The following is a 24,630-nucleotide window of genomic DNA, read 5'->3' on the forward strand; positions in this document are numbered from 1 at the left end:
GGGACTCCAGGTTAGTGCCGTCAGAGTGACTGACACCAAGGAGACCACAGACATTCTTGACCCACCTTTTTCCAGATGCAGAGCAGCCAAGTACTTCTTCCAGATTTTTCTGCCATCCCTGCCCACTGTCCATGTCTCTAGGAGAGCTTGGTCACGGGGGCTGACTGCCTTCTATTTAGTAGGGTCTTTATTAGCTGTGGCCTCTCCAAACACCCTCTACCTACCTGGCGGGCTGGCTTCATGGGTATGTATTTATATGGGGCCCTGTAATTAGAAGGGGACTGTGCTTGTTTCATGGGCAAGTGTTCACATGGAGTCCTGTACACCGTGGTGTTGCCATCTCCAGACTCTTAAACACTTCTGAATAAGGGGCCTGCCACGATGCTTTTGCACAAGGCCCCGCAGATTATGAAGCTGGTCCTGCCCGCCTCTTTGATGTTCATTTTATGTTTGTCAAAGTGGGTATTGTGGTAAGAGGATTTTGTGTGGCAAATCTGTGTGAGAGGATTCTCCTCGAAATGTACTAAGAAGCATCACTGTAAATGATACGTAGCAACTAGCCAAACAATTGAACCCATAACACAAACTCACGTTAGACAAGTATGCCTGTGATAAGAATGATGCTCCCAAGACTCTACTCTGGCAATTAGCCATATAGCCACAGATCAGCCAAAATCCACACCTGTTCTGTGTCCATATGGTTGACAAGCACCTATTATCAGAGGAATGTATTGTTATAGGACAAACTACTTTATTTCATGCAGTTTTTGTACAAATTGTTGCACCTTCTATATAGATCTATATCTATTTTATATATTCATAACTTTTGATGCAGTAATCCTACTTTAAGGAATGTAAGCTAAGGAAATCTTTTTTAAAAAGGGAAAAAATATATGAACCCTGATATTCTGTGAGGTGGTAGCAATTAGAAAAAGAAAAGCAAACTAAATGTTCAGAAATAGAGGGTTGGTTGAATAAATTATGGAGTTCAACTTTTTTCTCTTTTTTTTATAATAAATTTATTTTTTATTGGTGTCCAATTTACCAACATACAGAATAACACCCAGTGCTCATCCCGTCAAGTGCCCCCCTCAGTGCCCGTCACCCATTCACCCCCACTCCTCACCCTCCTCCCCTTCCACCACCCCTAGTTTGTTTCCCAGAGTTAGGAGTCTTTATGTTCTGTCTTATGGAGTTCAACTTAATGGAAAGTAGGCCAGGCTTTGGTAAACTTTATATGTAAAGGGCAGAATAAATATTTTAGGATTTGCAGGCCACAAGGTTTCTGAACCACTAATCATTTCTGCCGCTGTAACAGCCACGAACAGTGCAAAAATGAATAACCATAGCCAAGTTTCAATAAAACTTTATTTGGAAAAACAAGCAACAGACCAGACTTGGCTAATGAGAGGTTGTTGGCTAATCAATGGCATCATCATTTTTTAAAATTTTTATTTATTTATGATAGTCACACAGAGAGAGAGAGAGAGAGAGAGAGAGAGAGAGAGGCAGAGACATAGGCAGAGGGAAAAGCAGGCTCCATGCACTGGGAGCCCGATGTGGGATTCGATCCTGGGTCTCCAGGATCGCGCCCTGGGCCAAAGGCAGGCGCTAAACCGCTGCGCCACCCAGGGATCCCTGCATCATCATTTAAATGATGATTGTGAAGACTGTATTAACGGGATAGTTAATGAAAATGTGCAGGATAAAAACTGTATATCCTCAATGATTACAGCTGTTTATTTGTATATGTCTGTATATTTTAAAATCTGGAAAAAAATATACATATATTCAAGTAGTAGTTGGGCTGGAAAACTGGGATCATAGGGTGATTTTCTTTTCTTTGCTCTGAGAGATTTTTCTCAGCCTAGACATTCTTTCATATATCTAAGACTGACTATGTATAAAATAGATATAGGTACCCATCCCTTACAACCATCTCTACCAAGCAGCCAACGGATGCTTAGAAAGCATGGGCTGTGCTTATGCAATCTCTATTTGCACAGTAGCCTCTGCTTCCCAAATCTTTAGTCTCCAACATTTGGAGGTTTCCATTCAATTAGCTTTAAATCAAAGAGAAGGACACTTTTGTTGACCAATGCTCAGCTGGGCCTGTGGCCACTGTGTTGATTGGCCTTTTCCAGGGAAGCTGAGCACATTACTGAGCATTCCACAATCTGAGGAAGGGAGAGGGAGGAAAGAGAAGTGACATTCTTTGAAAACACTTGCTAACTCTATCTTACCACGGATCCTTCCAGTTAATAACTGAACATAAGCTATCATGAATTTGCGTTTGGAGACCACCTGCCTAAAAGACTCTCTTGTTTTGTTTTGTTTTATTGAACTGTGGGGTGGTCTCCATTAGTGGATTTCACCGTATACAGATTTAGTCAAAGCTATTATTATATTTAAATTTGTTGAGCTGGAGTTTTATAAGAGATTTATCCCCAAAGGAAATCGACTTGCCTTTGTATATGTGTTCATTTCAAAATACAGTATCTTGTCTCATTAAATCCCAAAGAATGAGGGATTATAACAAAACAAAGCAGGCACTGCTTTTATTAAGCAGGCCAAACAATGTGCAGTGAAGACGATGAGTCTTCTTTTCTTCCTTTGGGATTACATAATTGAACCTGAGTTGATATAAAGAGAAGATTTCTGAATGAGACAAACTTGAAAACAATCTCATTTTAAAAACACACACATTTTTTTCTTTTCCTTGAAGGAACTGATATTAAATAAGAGATTTTTTTCTCTATTGCCCCAGTCTGTTAGTTATCATAATGAAATAATTTCCCAAACTATACTGGTTGTCATGGAAATAGTTGTGCTATATCCAAAGTTGAGCATTAAAACATCACAATGAAATTCATAGAGAGGAGAGTGCCTGGAGAAGTCTCTTTAATTTTAATCTGCATGCATCTGATAATCACCTCAAAGACAATGGTTTCCATTCCCTTTACCCACAATTGATCAAAAAGTCAGGCAAATCAGAAGGTCCTCTTCTCTTTTGTACAAATTGTTGCACCTACAAAATTATTTCCTAGTAAGAACTGGGAGAAAGATGTCTAAACACCTGGCAGTCTTACATGTAGAAGGGGTTAGGAAATAATATCAGTTAAACATCCTTTGACGGCTGGTCTATGCCTGATACTATGTTAAAGGCTTTACATATATTAACTAATTTAATCTTCATAGTAGTCCAAAGTGTAGATACTGACATTGTATCTTCATTTTAAGATGAAGAAACAGACAATAAGGTCAAGGATCTTGCTCAAGGTCACAGAATTACTGAGTTGTTGAGCTAAGACTTGTACTCAGGTCACTGGGATTCTAAAAACCTCTTTTATTAACTCACTGAAGGGAAAGATCCTAAAAGATTGGGGAAGGTGACTTTATTTTTTTATTTTATTTTTTTTTAGTATATCAAAAGAGGGTTCTCCCAGAAAAAAGTTCTTTTGGGTGGGAGGAGAAGAAGATAATCTTACATTGTTTGCAGAATAAGAAATGAGTTTATGAAACCAAAGATCAGTGGTTTAACTGGGTGCTAAAGATAAAGTAGAGATGGGGAAAAACATGAACAGTCAAAATGATCAGGAATTCCAGGATCTGATTCTTTGTTTCTAAAACAAAACAAACAATCTTAAAATTCTCAGGTTTTTGTTTGTTTTGTTTTGTTTTGTTTATCATTTGAAAATGACCTGAAAGTTGAGGATAGGTGGCATAGGGTCAGCTGGTAGTTAGCATTTCAGTAGCTTCTCTTAGGAAATTTGGACATATATTTTGTCATGCCATATACATGTGCTTATACACACATAAACATAGTCACCCAATTTATCTGGCTTAATAATGGGCTACATGATAATATTTAAAAAGAAAAACAGAGCCAGGGGCATCACAATGCCGGATTTCAAGTTGTACTACAAAGCTGTGATCATCAAGACAGTGTGGTACTGGTACAAAAACAGACACATAGATCAAAGGAAAAGAATAGAGAACCCAGAAATGAGCCCTCAACTCTATGCTCCACTAATATTTGACAAAGCAGGAAAGACTACCCACTGGAAAAAGGACAGTCTCTTCAATAAATGGTGCTAGGAAAATTGGACAGCCACATGCAAAAGAATGAAACTAGACCATTCTCTTACACCATTCACAAAGATAAACTCAAATTGGATGAAAGATCTAAATGTGAGACAAGAATCCATCAAAATCCTAGAGAAGAACACAGACAACATCCTTTTTGAACTTGGCCACAGCAACTTCTTGCAAGATACATCTATGAAGGCAAGGGAAACAAAAGCAAAAATGAACTATTGGGACTTATAAGATAAAAAGCTTCTGCACAGCAAAAGAAACAGTCAACAAAACTAAGACAACCTACAGAATGGGAGAAGACATTTGTAAATGACATATCAGATAAAGGGCTAGTATCCAAGATCTATAAAGAACTTATTAAACTCAACTCAAAGAAACAAACAATCCAATCATGAATTGGGCAAAAGACATGAACAGAAATCTCACAAAGGAAGACATAGACATGGCCAACATGCACAGGAGAAAATGCTCCGCATCACTGGCCATCAGGGAAATACAAATCAAAACCACAATGAGATACCACCTCACACCTGTGAGAATGGGGAAAATTAACAAGGCAGGAAACAACAAATGTTGGAGAGGATGCGGAGAAGGGGGACCCTCTTGCACTGTTGGTGGGAATGTGGACTGGTGCAGAGACTCTGGAAAACTGTGTGGAGGTTCCTCAAAGAGTTAAAAATAGAACTGCCCTATGACCCAGCAATTGCACTGCTGGGGATTTACCCCAAAGATACAGATGAAGTGAAACACTGCCACACCTGCACCTCGATGTTTCTAGCAGCAATGTCCACAATAGCCAAACTGTGGAAGGAGCCTCAGTGTCCATCGAAAGATGAATGGATAAAGAAGATGTGGTCTATGTATACAATGGAATATTCCTCAGCCATTAGAAATGACAAATACCCACCATTTACTTCGATGTGGATGGAACTGGAGGGTATTATGCTGAGTGAAGTAAGTCAATCGGAGAAGGACAAACATTATATGGTCTCATTCATTTGGGGAATATAAAAGTTAGTGAAAGGGATTATAGAGGAAAGGAGAGAAAATGAGTGGGAAATATCAGAGAGGGAGACAGAATATGAGAGACTCCTAACTCTGGGAAACGAACAAGGGGTAGTGGAAGGGGAGGCCAGCAGGGGGATGGGGTGACTGGGTGACGGGTACTGATGGGGGCACTTGACAGGATGAGCACTGGGTGTTATGCTATATGTTGGCAAATTGAACTCCAATAAAAAAAACACAAAAAAATGGGCTACATGATATATATATAGAGTATGATACAATGTATGTACACAATAGGCCCACTTGAAAGCATTTTAATTTAAAAAATTAAAACATATTCTACATTTACTTACCCTTCTTATTTGCAGAGCATATAAACTTAATACTTTCTTAATGACTCAGGGTAATCATCAGAAACTTTATATATTACTCTATTCTAAAATTCATGGCTTTAGGTGTCATTGAATTCTAGGTGACTTTCTGCTCCTACATTAGATGACCCCAAGCTACTATGCTCTTGGCAACCTGAAGCTTATAATTTGGAGGTGAGGCAGAGGTGGGGGGAGGTGTCTTATGTAGCGTCAAGAAAATAGTATGTGCTTAGGAGTGTTAAAGACTAGGATTAACTCCCAACTGTGTGTTCTTGGGTAAGTCACTTAAGTTTTGTGAGCCTGAGATCTTCTCCCCTATAAAATGGGAATAAATTGCAATACTTTACTTAGAGCATTGTTTTTAGGATAAAAGAGAATAAAAACAAAGTTAAAAATGCTTAGTAAATGGAAAATTTTTTTAAATTTGTGACACCTTCTTTTTGTCAGTATCCTGGCTTCCTACTATTAGTGCCAGCAAAATCTCAACGCTTAATTAGCTTACTCTTTCAAGTAGTGGACTGATAAATCAGATGACAGCTGATAAAGCTTACTAAAATTAAGCCCTCAGTAAGAATAAATAGGCTCTGAGCAAATTTTTTTAAAAGCATAGGTTTTCATGACTGCTTAAAACCAGGTTCCCTCTCCTGATCTCTGGACTTGAACAGGTATGGTAAACAGGTTTCATCTTGTATGCCAACTCTAGTCTCTTTGAAATGTCTGTACAGGATTCTGTACCTGAGTCCTAGTTCAGTGTGAAAGAGGGCAGTGACCAATTAGTAATGTCTACCTTGGGCAATGGATGGATGGGGTGGGGTGAGGTGTGTGGCACATCAGTCACATATTTGCAAAATCTAATCTAGGTTCTCAAGCTCTCCAACTCAATTATAAATGAGTACCATACATGTATGTATGGGTATGTGTGTATAAATATATATATATGTACACATATACATATTCACCCACATATATAAATCCAGTTTTGTGTATATAAATGCTTCTATGTGTCTTTTACTGAAAAGTCTGAATGTGTTAGGGATACTAACATGAAACAGTTTTATTTTTCACTATCAGCGTTCTCCACTGTTATGTCTAAGGCCCCCTTGGGCATATTCCATCACTTTTTGTAAAACTTAATTATTTAAAAAAGAATTATTTCAGCCAAGTTTGAAAGTCTAATCCAAAAGCTAATAGAAATATCCTATAGTACAGGCAGCAGTGAGGGCAAGTAGTCTTCCCTTTAATTCTTCTTCCCCGTTTCTCAGTCAGACTTAGAGACACTTTCTTTCCCCTAGCCCCATCCACTTCTAAGTCTCTGAGTTTGTTGGGAAGAGGAACTTGGGAGAGAGCAGAAATCCCTGGCTGCCTGTCTATAATGGAAGACAGCATTGGTCTCACTCTGGCTTGGCCTAGTTTTGTCTGCCACTGGTGGGTTCTGTGCATGGAGAGTTTACACATGGTTATAAGAGGTGATGGTCCTCTTTACTCCACCCCTCTATTGCTGGCAGGTAGTTGTGTCTACCTTTGTGGACAAAATTCCTTACCTTTACCCCCACCCCCTACCTTCAGACTGGCCAACCTTCATTTGGTTGCCACCTTGGTAGCCCCATGGCTTTTGTGTTTTGCACTGGATCCCTGATAAGTGCCATTATACATTTCAAAGGTAAGGTGGGTTGCCCCACCCCCTATATTCTTCTCAAGTACACTACTCTGCTGTGGGCCAGCCAGCTATCATTAGAGACCTCTACAAAAGAGGCAGACTCCAGACTCCACATTCCTCATGCCACAAACTCTAGAGGATGCACTGAGCTCCCACTTATTCCTTTTCTCCTTTTTGCTCTACCCCACTGGCAGGGCCAAGAAGATCTTCAGGTTTCTAGCTCAAAAGAATATGCAGTTGGAGTAGGGAGATGCTGATCTTCCCTTCATTGGGAACCCTTAATTTCTGAGTCATTCTCTTAACTATCCTTTCTTTATGTTTATATGGTTTATATTCCACTGTACTTCTGTATCTGGTGCTGGGCCTAACATCAGCAGCTCTGACAGTCAGAAAGGAAAGATGGATATGAAGTGGGGGAGAGCAAGGATGAACTGCAACCCACAAGGATGAACTGGAACCTATGGCAATCTCACTGTCTCTCACTTCAAAGATGGGGAGTCTTATAGAAGCTGGTGCCATTTACTATGGAGTGAAACACATGTCTGACCCAGGAGTTGAGCTGAAGGAGGAAATGTGATAAGAACTAGAACTATGGATTGTAAAATGCTTGTAAGATAAGCTAGTGGGTTCCTGACAATATGCTTGAGCATAAGCTCAGTATCTGAGTTTCTAAGAGGTGGCTGCTGCCTCCCTCCTGCCTTGCAGTTCTAGGAATTTCTTTTGTGGCCAATCCTAGCCCAGACCATACTTAGAAGGGAATTCTAGAAAACATAGTTCTAGCTTGGCTAAGTTACACAGCATAAAATATCTAAGACTTCTAACTCCAGTGATTCTTTTGTTTTTCACCTACTTCTAGTCTTCTCATCTAGACTTGGATGGGGATCAAAATTGGGTGGTGGCTACTAAGCAAATCTCTTAGTCCTGGATGGGAATGTAGCCCCATTTGTTTGTATGTGGGGTCCCTGATTCCTCCTGTTCTCAGCTTTAGGCCCTGGTTACCATTTCCAAGGCAGAAGGAAAAGTTTCACTATGTAAGATTGTATTTACACAAACTGTATTTTATCACATTGCATAAGATTCTATTTCACAACCTCATTAGATGAAATTATATATATATTTTTTTTTACATTTTTTTTAAATTTTTATTTATTTATGATAGTCACAGAGAGAGAGAGAGGCAGAGAGACACAGGCAGAGGGAGAAGCAGGCTCCATGCACCGGGAGCCCGATGTGGGATTCGATCCCGGGTCTCCAGGATCGCGCCCTGGGCCAAAGGCAGGCGCCAAACCGCTGCGCCACCCAGGGATCCCTGATGAAATTATATTTTAAAAGAATCTTCTAAGAAGGAAGGGATCAATATCTGGACCATTTTAGTGTACCTTTAGCTGTTTAGACATTTCTTTCTATCATCACCTAAAAATGTATACAAGTATAGTAAGCAAATTTTAAGGGTACATGACAATTTTGCTAATTTAGATCTGCATCATCGACTGGAAAATCTAAGCCAGTGCTTTTTAAACTATAACAGGAGTGTAAAAATGATATCAAGCAGATCCTTGTTTGTCTTATATATTTAATCCATGCCCTTTCTTATAAATAGTGTATTTCTATGGGACTAAAATATTATTTTTAGCTTGATTCTATTGTATTATTAAAGAACTCAGAATCCATTCACTAGGATATAGTTATTAGGAAAAACATAAAAATGTAATATATACCTTATTGATTAATATATATATAATATCTAATTCTAGGGCTTGGATTAGAAAGACATTATTCAGGATATAAATGTAGATGTATAATAGAGACATTTATGAAATAGTTCATGAGGTTAAATGAACTGTACTCTACATTGATTCCTAAGTGATTTCCTGAATATGTTTTGCTTATAATTTATGCCACATTCACCCATATCCATCCACTACTAAAAAGGATCTGAGGTGACTGATTTTCTAGATTTAACCTAATCCTGTGCATAATTCAAGATAAATAAACTATGAACTATGTATGATTTATTTAACTCTTCCACTAAAGCTGTCTAAATATTTTCTCTAAGTACTAAATATTTCTAAATCATACAGGATATATTTAAATTCAGTGATGGATTTGTTGAAAGTAAATGTAATAAAAATCTCCAACTATACATGCACATACATGCAAATATTCAGAAAAAGGCATAGGAGGATTCACTCCCAAGTGTGAGCAGCAGTTCTCACTGAGGAGGAGAGAGACATTGTAGAGGGAGGAAGAAGGGGGATAATTGATATTAGGGGAGAAAAGGCTTTCATTTGCAATTTTACATGCCTGTGTTCTTGTACTACTTGTATATTTAAGGAAACAAACACTTCTTTTTTAAAAAAGATTTTATTTATTCATGAGAGACACAGAGAGAGGCAGAGACATAGACAGAGGGAGAAGCAGGCTCCTCACAGGGAGCCTGATGTAGGCCTTAATCCCTGGACCCAGGATCATGCCCTGAGCCTAAGGCAGACACTCAACTGCTGAGCCACCCAGGTGTCCCAGGAAACAGACACTTCTAATTAAAAGATGACATCAATTTTAATTTAAAAAGGCATAGATCTCTAGAAAATTTGAACAGACCAATTATCAGCTATGAAGTTGAATTAGTAATCAAAAACTCCCAACATACAGAAGTCCAGGACCAGATGGCTTCATAGGCGAATTCTACCAAACATTTAAAGAAGAGTTAATAGACCTATTCTCAAACTATTCCAAAAAATAGAAGAGAAAGGAAAACTTCCAAATTCATTATAGGAGGCCAGTATTACCCTGATACCAAAACCAGATAAAGACACCTCTAAAAAAGAGAACTATAGGCCAATATCCCTGATGAACATAGATACAAAAATCCTCAGCAAAAGACTTAGCAAACTGAACCCAACAATACATTAAAAACATCATTTACCATGATCAAGTAGGATTTACTCCCAGGATGGAAAGGTGGTTCAATATTTGTGAATCAATCAACATGATGCATGACATCACAAGAGAAAGGAAAAAAACCATATGATCATTTTAATAGTTGCAGAAAAAGCATTTGACAAAGTAAAACATCCATTCATGATAAAAACCCTCAACAAGTTAGATCTAGGTGGAATATACCTCAACTTAATAAAGGTCATTATATAAAAAATCCACACTGAACATCATACTCAATGAGGAAAACCTGAGAGCTTTTCCCCTAAGGTCAGGAACATGACAGGGATGTCCACTTTCACCACTTTTATTCAACATAGTACTGGAAGTCCTAACCACAGCAATCAGACAACAAAAAAGAAATTAAAGGCATCCAAATCAATAAGGAAGAAGTAAAACTTTCTCTATTTGTAGATGTCATGATATTATATAGGGAAACCCTAAAAACCCCACCAAAAAACTATTAGAACTGATAAATTTAGAAAAGTTGCAAGATACAAAATGAACATAGAGAAATCTGTTGCATTTTGATACATCAATAATGAAGCAACAAAAAGAGAAATTAAGAAAATAATTCCATGTACAACTGCACCAAAAATAATAAGATATCCAGGAATAAACTAACTAAACTAAACTCCATTTACAATTACATCAAAAAATAATAAGATACTTAGGAATAAACTAAAGGAATAAATCGAAAGACCTGTACTCTGAAAACTATAAAACGTTGATGAAAGAAATTAAAGATGATAGAAAGAAATGGAAAGACATTCCATGCTCATGGATTAGAAGAACAAATGTTGTTAAATGTCTATCCTGCCCAAAACAATCTACACATTTAAGCAATCCTTATCAAAATAGCAATAGCATTTTTTACAGAGCTAGAACAAACAATCCTAAAATTTGTGTGGAACCATAAAGGACCCCAAATAGCCAAAGCAATCTTTTTTTTTTTTTTAAAGATTTAATTTACTTACTCATGAGAGATACAAGGAGAGGCAGACACATAGGCAGAGGGAGAAGCAGGCTTCCTGCAGATGGAGGATTCAGTCCCAGAACCCTGGGATCACGACCTGAGCCAAAAGGCAGACGCTCAACCACTGACCCACCCAGATGCCCTAGCCAAAGCAATCTTGAAGTGAAAAACGAAACTGAGGTATCCTAACTCCAGACTTCAAGTTATATTACAAAGCTGTAGTAATTAAAACACTATGGTATTGGCACAAAATATACACATAGGTCAATGGAACAGAATAGAAAACTCAGAAATAAACCCACAATTATATGGTCAGTTAATCTTTGACAAAGGAGACAAGAATAATACAATAGGAAAAAGAGTCTCTTCAACACATGGTGCTGGGAAGACTAGACAACTACATGCAAAAGAATGTAACCAGACCACTTTCTTTCATCATACCCAAAAATAAACTGAAAATGGATTAAAGACCTACATGTGAGACCCGAAACCATTAAAATCCTAGAAGAGAGGACAGACAGTAATTTCTTTGACATTGGCTGTAGCAGCATTTGTCTAGATCTGTCTCCTGAGGCAAGGGAAATAGAAGCAAAAATGAACTCTTAGGAGCACATCAAAAAATAAAATTTCTGCACAGTGAAGGAAATAATAAAACTAAAAAGCAACCTACTGAATGGGAGAAGATATTTATAAATGACATATCCAATAAAGGGTTAGTATCCAAAATACACAAAGAACTTAAACAACTCAACATCCAAAAAGCAACCCAATTAAAAAATGGGCAGAAGATATGAACAGACATTTCTCCAACAAACACATAAAAAGATGTACAGCAAGATTAATCATTAGGGAAATGCAGATCAAAACTACAATGAGATTTCACTTCACACCTGTTGGAAAGGCTAAAATAAAAAACACAAGAAACAAGTGTTGACAAGGACATGGAGAAAAAGGAAATTTGCGCACTATTGGTGGGAATGCCAACTGGTACAGCCACTGTGGAAAACAATATAAAGTTTCCTCAAAAAGTAAAAAATAGAACTACCCTAAGATCCAGTCATCACACTACTGGGTATTTACCTCCAAAATACAAAAACACTAATTTTTTTAAAATTTATTTATGATAGTCACACAGAGAGAGAGAGAGAGAGAGAGGCAGAGACACAGGCAGAGGGAGAAGCAGGCTCCATGCACCGGGAGCCCGACGTGGGATTCGATCCTGGGTCTCCAGGATCGTGCCCTGGGCCAAAGGCAGGCGCCAAACCGCTGCGTCACCCAGGGATCCCACAAAAACACTAATTGAAAGGGGTACATGCACCCCTATATTTTTGCAGCATTATTTGCAATAGCCAAATTATGGAAGCAGCCCAACTGTTCATCAGCTGATGAATGGATAAAAAAGATGTGGCATATATACAACAGAATATTATTCAGCTATATAATAGAATAAAACCTTGCCATTTGCAACAACATGGATAGCACTAGAGAGTATAATGCTGAGTAGAATAATTCAAAGACAAAAACCATATGACTTCATTCATATGTAGAATTTTAGAACCAAAACAGATCAACAAAGGGAAACAAAGAGATTAAAAGAGAGGGAGAGATAAACCAAGAAACAGACTCAACTATAGAGAGCAAACTACTGGTTACCAGAGGGGAGGGGGGTGGGGGGATGGGTGAGATAGGTGATGGGGATTAAGAGCACACTTATCATGATGAACACTGAGTAGTGCATAGAATTGTTGTGTCCCTATATTGTACACCTGAAACTGATATAACAGTTAACTATATGTTATTTAGTTAACTATACTGGAATTAAAATTAAAAACTTAATTAAAAATTATATCAGTTAAAAAAAAGCGGGGGTTGGGGGTGCTACACGAGAAGTGTCCATAACCCTGAGCTCAACCCATGAGCCTGGGATTCCTAATGTTTAAACAATGTTTAGCCAGGGAACTCGTGGATTCTCTCCTGGCTGCATATCCTTTCTCCTCATGTGGCTACTGTGAATATTTGATGGGATCGTGGATATATAACGCTTCACAGGGGCACCTGGATGGCTCAGTTGGTTAAGCATCTGCCTTTGGCTTATGATCCCCGGGTCTTGGGATAGAGTCCCAAGTCCAGCTCCCTGCTCAGTGGAGAGCCTGCTTCTCCCTCTCCATCTCCCATTCCCCCTGCTTATGCCCTCTGGCTCTCTCTCTGTCAAATAAATAAATAAAATCTTTTTTAAAAATTTAAAAAATAAAACACTTTGCATAGTAACTGGCATATAGTTAGCACTTAACAGATACCAGGAAAGACTGCTGTCATCTGGTCACAACAAAAAGGCATAGATCTGGGCAAAAGTAATTACATTGTATGCCTATTAATAATTATAATGACCTTTTCTATTTTTTGGCAAGTAAGTGGAAAAAAACAATATTGAAAAGCACGCTTTGGTTGAGTGCAATTTTATAGAACTAGAAAATGTGTGTGTGCTTGTATTTTTGCATGTGTGTGTAGAATTGGTACAAGGTTAATCTGTACACTAAAACATTAAAGTGATCATCTCTAAGTGGAGATTGCAGGTGGTCTTTCTCCTTCTTTTATGCTGTTTGTACCTTTTCTTTTAAAATTTAGGAATGTCAAGAATATTTAAACCAAAGACTCTCTTAAGTTCAACATCACTTAAATAAGATTCTATGGAAAGAGTACTTCCCAGGTGGCTCTTTTCCACTAGTCTCTTTTTTATCTGTCCCCTTGGAGATCAGGAGTTTACATTGTGTACACTCATATACTTTTGAGACTATATACTGTATATATAGATGTAATTTATAATACATAGTCATGTATATTTATGTATATACATATCCAAATACAGAAGAGATAGACTAAAAAATGAACATCTTCACACTGAACCAATGCCTTATAATACAAATCATTAAATAATATTCATTTTTGAAAAAGTTACATAAATTATAAGGGAGTTGTGAATAGTTGTGTGCATGTATAATCCATTTGCTCTTACACAAAAGTATTTAGTGGGTTGTGCTTATTTATACACATTGCACACATACATAATATAAAATCTAAGCAGCTGTCCCAATTGTTAGTAGTCCAAATAGACTCACAGTGGCCTCAGCAGCAGGAGAATGAGCTCCAGGTTTTCTGGCTCTGTTGTGTTTTCCATGGTGCAAAGTCCACGGGGGCAAAGAGATGATGCAGTGAGGCAACACAGGTTCACAGAGTGTCAGACAGCATTACCAGAGACGTTTTCAAGCACACAGGTGGGTTCAGTACAATCTCCTATACGAACCAGGCTGTCCATTCCCCTTCTGCTGTCTTCTGCGGCCTACTTTTCAATCCCCTCCTAAACTCCAGCTCAGATCATCCCACCATATGTAGGGCTACTCCTAGTAGTGATTCACTTATTTTATACCTGGAATTTCTCATGATATGATTATTAGGATGAGGAGCCACTATGCCTCCTCTGCACCAGCATCACCTCCTCGCATGCCTGGTAGGAGCTGGGACAGAACAGCCAGGACTTGGCTTCCCCGCAGGCTCTGCCTCCATCGGCTGAACTCCACCCATGATCCAAACTCACCTCACTCTGTTGAGGTTCAGAATGAAAATAGTCTATATTTTCATCCTGCCTGTTCCCCCAATCTTCCCGCTAAAACCCCTGATTTAATTTATTCTGTATCTCCCACCTACACCTGACACATCTTCCCCTTCTGCAGTGTTACTACATTTAATGAATCTTTTCTGGCCAGTACCACCAACACTCAATTGATTATGTTTTTCTAAAATGTTTTTCTTCTCTCCTTCTGAAAGGAAGCACATCTCTGGATTTCCTCACACTCTTCACTTCTCTGTGTCATCTGTCAAATCTCCTTCCACTATTTTCTACAAAGTTGAGGGTAATTTTAAATGATAATAATATCAAAAACAGAGGCCCCTGGCTGGCTTAGTCAGCAGAGCATGCAACTCTTGATCTCAGGGTTGTGAGGTCAAGCCCCTTGATAGGCATATAGCTTACCTAAAATAAAAAAATAATAGTAACACCAAAAATATACACAGTTCTTCACATATAACAGGTATTCTTAAGGCAATTTTTATATATTAACTTATTTAATCTGTACAGAAAACCTCAGGGTAAGTATATTATTAGCCACAGCTTATAGATGAGGGAACAGGGTCACAGAACCATTAGACAGCTTGCCCAAGGTTTCACAGCTTCTAAGTGGTGGAGGGGGGATTCAAGCCAAGTCAGTCTGGGGTCAGAGGCCAGGAGCTCAGTGACAGCACCTCCCTCCCTCACACAATCCCTATTATTGACATCCATGGCAGTGTGGTCACTAATCCATGTGTTCACTCTGAGACACAAAGGAACCGTGGCAGCTAAGTTATATTCCTGGAGAAGAGGTTTCTGCTGCTTCTCTCTTACCAATTCCTTCTTGGAACCTTAGTCCAGGAACTTGGTGGTCAGGAATGTGAGTTGAGTGCTACTAAAAACAAAAAGTCAGTCAAACCAACAATCCTGGTCTGTTGCTGTTACGCAGCTTTGACTATTTCCTTGAGCAGCCATTTATTTGCTAATAAAGATGATCACATTCTAGATCTGAAATGGGGTAAAAGAAGGTGCTAAAACACCTACTACACACTGGGCACTATTCTAGGCATGGTCACCTGAATTCACTTGGTTCGATTGAAGAAAATGATCCGGGGCAGATATGACCATGGAGGGATGGGGTTCTGAAGTCAACAGCAGGCAGAATATAAAGAATATGGAATTAAATTTCAGTAAGAAGCGCTTCAGTTATTAACAGAAAAGGAAATGAAATGGCACGCTGTGTCTATTGCCATTTGGATACTGAGCAGTCTGAAAAATCAGTCCACTCAGTTATGAAAGTTAAAATAGACTGACTCTCAAGTCATGCCCACTGTATATTTTCATAAGAGATTTGAATGAGACCATGCAAATAAAATGTGTGACCCAAAGGTTTGAAATGATCCATTTGACCTGATTTCAAAGTGGTACAACAGAATATGGTAAGATCAATACACAAAGGATGGGTTCCCCACGCTTGCTTTTAAAAATATTTCATGTAAACTGCTCTGTATTTCCATGGAAACACAAAGAAAACTTCATAGTGAGGTGAGCAGGAAGTAGCAGAGAAAAGGGACAGATTAGCAGCCTTGGTTACTGTTAATCATTAGCCACGTAAAAAGGGTTGCTTTTGGAAATTGCACAATCTTTGTAACCGTCACTTCTTCGTGATCTCAGGTTTCCTTCGGATTGGAAACCAATGGCTTTGATTCGTTTCATTTGCATTCAGAAAGCCCCCCACCTCCCACCACCAATCCCAGAGATGATCAAGTCCCTTTTCTCTCATCTTGCTTAGAAAGAGCCCTCATCCACAGGAGAAAGGCACAATCTGCTTAGCCTTAAGGTTTCCTACTTTTTCATTTACCCCGCTCTGGGCTCCTGGTGATTTTGCTCAGGGTTAGAGTTAGCCAAACGCCCAGAGAAGCAGCTGTTTCTGGGGAACAAACTGGGAAGGAAAACAATCAACCCTCCTGTTCCTCAGCTGGGGAAGGCAAATGGCTGGCCAACCTGTTCCAAAAGTGGTGTTTTTAAGGAGCGCCCACTGCTCCCCTTGAGAACATATTTCTCAATGAGTGAAGGCCCTCTGGATGCCCTGGAGCTGGGAGCCCCTGTGCTGCAGAGGAATATGGTGCTCAGGCATAAGTAAAGAGCCCAAGAAGACCAAGCTGGTTCCTCGAGCCTTTAATTAGCTGCATCTCCACGGAAACACTGTCTCATTTTCCCAGTTGTCTCTGTAAATCAATTTAGAGCCACTTTGCTTGGGCTCCAGGCAGACAGAGTGGAATCACAGCTCTTCCAAGAGGTGTGAGTTTCTCCCATTTATCATCCTGGGGTGCTTGCTTCAAAGCCTCATCAGAGGACTACTTAGAGGCAAACAAATCTAAACAACACGGGCCTGTGCCGTCTGGATTTGGTTGAAAATCTGGAGAATGTGTGGGAGAATATTCCAAGCGTAGACCTGGAAAGCGATTTGCAGGAGACCTCACAAAGGGCTTAGAAAAAATAAACAATTGACAAACTCCCATCCACAAACATGTACATGCACACAAGCAGTGGGGCTGGAATAGAAATGTGAACTGTATTGGAACCTGCATTTGGCACCGGAATCAGTTTTCCTGGCTTTGGCTGTCAGCAAGGAGGTTACTACTGAATTATTGACAATGCTGCCAAGCTTGACAGCCTTTCTACATTTACTGGTTCCCACTCCAGCCTGTAAATATTTAAGCTATTTGTGGTGTTGGGAATGTGATTATGTGATTAGAATTAGTGGGTTCTCTGATAAGGAAACCCATGGAGTTCATAGATTTTAAAAAGAGTATAAATGTGTGTGTGTATCTAGTGGATTTCAATCATTACAAAAAAGGGAGGGACTAAGGTTTTTAAAGCCAAAAAAGAAGTCTAGTCCCAAAGCATGAAGCATCTGAACCCAAAGAATTTTGGACGAGGGTTTTCGAGTGTTTTTCAATCTGTGGACATCTGTTGACTTACTGAGAAACACCTGAGGGGCAAAGGAAACCCTTGTAATTCAGCCATCTGGTCATCTTCTTGTTCGAGCATCTGTCCTTCTGGACTCTCTTCCCTAGACCACCAGACAAGTAGCTTTCAATGCCTTTTGATCTTAGCCTCCTGCAAGAAATGCTTTACAATGCACTCAGGATATTTGCAACACGCTCATAGATGTTATGGAAATAAATGTTCCTAAAATGATACTTACCCAAAGTTCACTTTGGTGTTTTCTAATCTGTTCTGTCATGTTTTCTTTAATGCTTGTTATGACTCACTAAATTAATTTTATGTCTCACTAATGAATTGTATCCTGCTGTTTGAAAACATTGTACTAGCATGTATTAGCCTGAAGTGCAGAAATTGTAATCACCCTGGATCCCAGCTCCTAATACTGGGTCGCTTGATAAGTATTTGCTGAATAAATGAATGGCGAACCAATAAATGAATTAAGTTGAAGCTAATAATGTGTATTCAGTATGTTAAGCAGAAATATTGGTCAACCTGGAACATTATTTAATTTACAAATTAATCAGAAAAGGTACGGTCATAAAATAAAAGGGAAATGTCACCCTTCCGGTGGTGGTTTTGGATATTAGTGAATTTTATTGTTAGCCAGCTCCTTGATAGTCGTAATACCAATAATTAATAATAACTATGGCAATAGCAATAATAATAGTCCACACTTCTTGGTCAGCTACTGTATACCAGTTTCTGTGCTGGGAGGTGATGCTGTGAAGACGGATGCACCTAGTTCCTGTTCCTGGAAAGCCTTTGCTATGACATTCTTCTCGTGCATCTCCCAATCCAGAAATCAATGTCCTGGAATTCTACTTACAGGTGACACTATGGTCTTTGGCTCGTATGGGAAAATGGAAGTGATGTCTCTCCCACTTCTACCTCTCTTAGACACAAGATCCATGTGCCAACAGCCTTTATAGACAGCTTCTCTACAAAGGAAGAAGCAGGGAGGTAGAAGGGGAGTAGAAGACATGTTGCTGTTATTAAAGAATTGTTCTGGATGACTCCTCTTGCCCTAAACAAAGACACTATACCATTGTGTGGAAACTTTGTCATGATATATGCAAGGGAATATACCGCGTTGGTTCAGCACTTGTCCCATGGTCAGAAGAATTTGTTTTCAAATCCTAAACCACTTGCCAACCACGTGGCATGGGTCAAGTTGCATTTTCTTTCTTTGCCTCAGCACTAAAATGGGGCCCCAGTATGGCCTATTTCATCAGGCTATTTTAAAGCAGAAGTCACAAATGCAACTGCCTACAGGGGCCTGGCAACAATGTAAATGAGGTAAGGGGGTAAAAAGTTAGGAAACAGTGTGGGCTGTAGAAAACTGAAGAGCCCAGACCCCCTTTAAACACATTCAAATTTATTTTTGAGAAACAGTGTTCCAGTCTACAGGCCAGATTTTCCTGCATGCCACTGGTTTGCAATTAAATAAGACAATGGTCGTAAAACACTTCTCACAGTGCCTAGCACATAGTAAGCACTCCATAAATTGAAGCTATTATTAGCTATTTTTTTTATCACATTTATAAAATCCCTGGAACCATTTGCAGATTCTCTTTGAGAGAAAATAAATGGTCTCAGAATTACTCCTTTGCATGCCTCAGTTAATGGCATCATTAAAAATATAGACGGGCCTGAGGCCAATCCAAGGATAAAGGAGCCTGCGGTCTCTTGTCTGCACATGCGAGAATATGAATAAGTTCATGTTTAGTAAGCCAGAACCATCCCTGGGGGGTGGGGAAATCATGGGGGAGACCTCTCAGCCCCACGCTTTGGGGACTCCTGTACCACTTGAACAATGAACAGCAAAGCAGTCACTTGCAGAGAAAAGTGCATTCCTGACAGCTGATAGTCAACTCCTGTCTATCCCTTCCAAGGCAAAGCAATAGAAGGCTCTGGAATCAGGCAGACCTTGTACAACCCTCATTTCTCCCACTTGCAGCACCAAGGGCATTTGACCAGCATGCACTAGCACCATGTCCTCCGCTGTCACGGGTTAGCAGGAACCTCCAGCCAGCCCTCGACAGCACAAGAGGGGCTCAATACTTTTAACCTTCCTTCCTCCCCATTTCCCATGAATGGCTTTAAATTGCGGTGGCTTTTTTATATTCTTCCTCAAACAGCATTTTGATTTCCATCTGTCTAAAAATGGAGACGGCAGTGTGCCCAAAACCTCATTTGTCCTGGTGGGTCCTCACCGCTCTGCACCGTTCCCTGATGAACTCCCATGGGTCTTGAATGACCCATATGGCTCCCCACCCTTGCCTCACTCTGTGGTCGTTCACAGAAACGTGCCATTCTACTTGGGCTTCCGCCTGGCCTCACAGAGTCCATCAGGCTTACTAGAAAGCTCCCCAAAGGGCAATAAAAAGTTTATGTTAACCTCAGGCCCACCTGCAGCATCTCTGGAGTACACATCCTCCTGTCTGTCCTCATCCTTTGATTCCGGGCTTTGTAAATTTTTTACCACATGTTGTCAAAAGCCTGGCAGATCCCCAAATCCTTCCCTGATAACACTCGTTCTCTTTAAACAACCTGGCAGCACTTCTAAGTGAGAAAAAGCCCTAAAATAAAATACACTGTGTTTAGTCTCTAAGGTCATTTCCTGGCTTTGTCCTGCAGTTTCTGTTTCCTCTAACTAATCACCAAGCGACAGTCCTGGATTTATTGTGGAGGCTACTTGAAAGTTTGGGTGAGCCTCTCAGCCAGACTGCACACCCCCTCCATCACTCTTCCTCCCACTCCCCAGCAATTTATCATTTGCTGTGATTTAGTGTGGGGGCTCGAGGTGCAACTGTAGCAGGAGCCAGATCTTTGTCACCGAAGCTTTTCAGAAGGCAAAAGGGCCAAAGCAGCACGATGGGTTCAGCTGAGCGCTGTGGTCATGGCAAGGCCCGTGGGTCTGGCAGTGAGCGCCATGTGTCCACGCTGGCTGGTGTACTCATTGGTTCATTTCCGGCTTTGGGAAGAATACCTACCCCCTGTTAAGTATTTACATGGGCAAGGTGAATTGTTTTATTTCATCTACTACTCCCAAGCACCACGAAAGGTGAGAACTCTCATTACATAATTTTTAGAGATACCACAGTTCAATGTTGCAACCCAAGCGCATCTTGACTGCGGAGCCCTCGCTCTCAACGCCAGTCTTGGCCAATCTGGTGCAGTGCTTGATTCACAGTGCTGATCAGACGATGTTGAATGGTTCCTGATCATAAAGAAAAATAAATCAAACCGCATTTACTGAGCACTCAGGTACTGTCAGGCAGCTTTTGAGAACTTGTGCAGATTATTGCATGACCCTCTGCAACACCCCCTACGAGTGATTGCTCTTGAGTTCCAGTCTGCCGATGTGGAAGTGAGATTCCACGGCAGAACCAGATGTGAACCCAGGCGATGACCTCCAGCTCCAATGTTAGCTACCATTGCTGGCGCATGTGCGTGGATGCGCGTGTGTGTGAGGTAGGTGAGTGCAGTGAAGTGAGCATACAGTGTGACGGGTATGAAAAGACAATGTGACGAGCCCCATGTTAGAGTTACACAAAGGCTGCTCTGGGTGCACAGGAAATGGGCCTGTGGTTTTAGTCTGTTCTGGCTCCTATAACAAAACACCTTAGGACGGGGTGGCTTATGAACAACTGAAATTTATTTCTCATAGTTCTGAGGCTGGGAAGTCTAAGACCAAGGAGCCAGCAGCTGCAGTGTCTGGTGAGAACATGCTTCCTGGCTCCTCCATGGCTGCCTCCTTGCTGTGTGTTTTGGGATTGGCATCACCGAGTAGGTGATGTCGGAGGTGAACTTTGAAGGAGTAGAACATCTGCCACGTTCGAATGTTTGATGAGGTCTCTCTGGAGAGAATATTTCAGATATAAGGAACAGTATGTGTAAAGACATAAAGCATGATGGCAGGATTGCACTGGTGCAGGGTGGCTGGAAGGAAGAGGCATGGCAGGGAGTGGCTTTCTAGCAGAGCAGAGGCCAGATGGGAAAGGCCTGGCTGGCTCAGTCAGCTAAGCATTGGACCCTTGATTTCAGCTCAGGTCATGATCTAAGAGTAGTGAGACTGAGGCCTAAGTTGGGCTCCACGCTCAGCACAGAGTCTGCTTGTCTGTCTCTCTACTGCCCATGCCCTCACACACATACTCTCTCTCTAAAATAAATAAGTAAATTCTTTTAAAAAAATAAAAATAAGTTGTGCTGCCAAACTTAAAATCTATTCTGGGTACGCCTGGGTGGCTCAGTGGTTGACTGTCTGCCTTCGGCTCAGGTCATGATCCCGGGGTCCTGGGATCGAGTCCCACATCGGGCTCCCCACGGGAGCCTGCTTCTTCCTCTGCCTATGTCCCTGCCCTTCTCTCTGTGTCTCTCATGAATAAATAATTAAAAATCTTTTTTAAAAAAATCCATTCTGAAAGTTATGGGGAGCTTTGAAGGGTCTTCAGGAAAGGAGATGGGTGGTCATGTGTGTTTTAGATAAATCACTGTCTACGGAGTGGACCAAAGAGGAAATCAGATCTGTGTTCTGGAGGGTGGGGGACCAGGGAAGAGTCTACTGCAGTAACTGAACTTAGCCATGGGAGGAGGATCTGAGCTTTTGTCACAGAATCATGCAGATGAGAGATCTGCCATGGGAGAGCACTAGTGCCTCCTTTAGGAGGACTCCAAATGTCCTACAATGAGCAGGGAGAATACCAACTGGCTGCACCCACAGAAGGAGCCAGTCATCTGGTCACTCATCACATTTCCTGTGCTCCTGTGAGCTCCGGGGATTCCACGCAACTTCTTGCACCATCTCCGCCTTTCCAGCTCCCTGTCTTTCCTAATGCTAAATCCTTTGTCTGCCTCTAAGAGCATCACTCATTCAACTCTGTATGTGCCACTGTTGTAAGAGCTCTGTGAATGTTAACTCATCTCATTCTTAGAAGGTAGGTATGAGGTAGCTCTGACCATAATTCCTTTCACAGATGAGGAAACCATTAGTGACTGTTTAGTAAAATGAGCCCTTTTAGAGGAACAACCAGGAGAGAGGAGAGAAAAGGGGAAACAGCAGATGTATTTCTCAGAATGGGATGCGGAGTAGTTAAGTGATGAATTGACCCAGTCAGAACCCCCACCTACTCTCACATCCTCGCCAGCACTTCACACCAGAAAAAACCCTTTCTGTGAGGAAAATATTTGTTAGTCTGCTCTGTTATTCCTTGGCCCCTACAAAAACATTGTGGATGCTGTGGGAATGCCACTCTGCTTCCATAAAATGTAAAAAAGCCCAAAGACACACATTTTATTATATATATATATATATATATAATATATTACAAAGAGAAAAAGCCTTATTATTTATTGAAATGCCAAGAATTTATTACATTTTTTTAAATGAAGAGTAAGCCACTAACAAATAGATTATAACTGTGTTGTAAATTAATGGAGAATAATCATGAGGGAAGTAGGTACTTTTTTTAAATCAAGAGTTTGCTAGGAACAAGAGCAACGTCTATCACTGTTGTTTGGGGATCCATCAAGATGCGCTGTACAGAGCTGCCATCATCCTGGTCTTAGAGCACAGACTCTGTAAACATTGATTCCTTTCCTAGATTCCCAGGGAAGGAGCTGCAACCTGTAGGTCAGCCCCGGAGCCACTACGATTTTAGCATTTGTAGGCAGACCATCTAGAACTCAGCCACAAGTCACCTCTGCTGATCTAGGGGCTAGTAAATGTTGAACAACTAGTACTCCAATAAAAGAAGGGAAAAAAGCCCTGATTTGGAGTGTACCCCAATTTCTGTGGTGTAAATACTCCCATGCTGACTGATTTCAAGCTGCTGGTGTGATGTCAGAGACCACAGAATTAGGAAGAGATTCTCATAACTGGCCGTCCTTGGCCAGTGTCGGTGTTTGCAGTACACAGCTGCTCTGGGGCCTGACCGCGTGTCCGGTCTCATGGGCTCCTGCTTTGCTCCCAAGACTTGATCCATATCTCAGACACCCCTCTGTTCACCAACTGTCTTGTCCAGTTCTTAAATGTGAGTTACTCTGGACTGTTTTAATCGGTTTATGCTTTGGGCGGGAGCTGATGTTGTGTCTTCCAAATGGGAGATACAGTTTCGCCCCCTTTCTGGAAGTAGAGTGTTTCTATGAAACACTTCATAAGCTGAAATGGGAAGACACAAAGAAACAATTGCCATTAATGTATATGGAACATATTTTGAGTGTGCCTAGACCCCAAAAATACTTCTCTTAGGCTTTTCCAGTACTTTAAGACACATCTTGCTAATGGATACGCAAAACAAATCGAGATAAAGCACAGATGCTCATGAAGTTCAAAGTTTTGATGGCTTGATGCTGAGATGCTGAATGTAGTTCCTTGGGAAGGGGCTTGGGGGTGCCACTCTCGCTGCTTGGGGTGCTCACTGCCTCCATCAAGGCTCGCTGCAGGGCAAACGCTGAATGCCGCTTTCACTTTTTGCCTTTCCTTGTAAAAGCAAAACTCCCCTTCAGATTTCTTTTGGTTAGAGAACACAATTACTAATGTAGGTCTTTTGTAAAAGCGAGGTGGCATAAAGTGAACTTTCGAAAAGCAGGGTATACCTGCACTTCAGTTTAAATTCCCTAATTCTCTCTGTTACCATGATTTCAAATCTCTGCACTGTTTAATTAACAGAGAAGGATAGCTCTCTTGTATATTTGGCCCAGAGCAATTAAGCCACCAGCAAAGTTTGCAGGGAAAGGAAGGATGATCATTTAATTAGAGGTTAAATAATGAATTATTAATTATTGAATTGAGTTAGTATTCATTAATTAGTTTATAAAGTGCAATAATTACATCTTTTGTGTTTTAATACGGAACTGTGTTTTATAATTATCTGCTAAGTCAATTACGTAGCCATTAGCATTTTGCCCAAGGGTCAGGTTACCATTGTTTTTTGTTCTCTGCAGACTGCAGATGACAGAGAAATACGGTAAC

This window comes from Canis lupus, chromosome 11 (genome assembly GCF_003254725.2).
Source record: "Canis lupus dingo isolate Sandy chromosome 11, ASM325472v2, whole genome shotgun sequence".
In the NCBI taxonomy this organism is placed as follows: domain Eukaryota; kingdom Metazoa; phylum Chordata; class Mammalia; order Carnivora; family Canidae; genus Canis; species Canis lupus.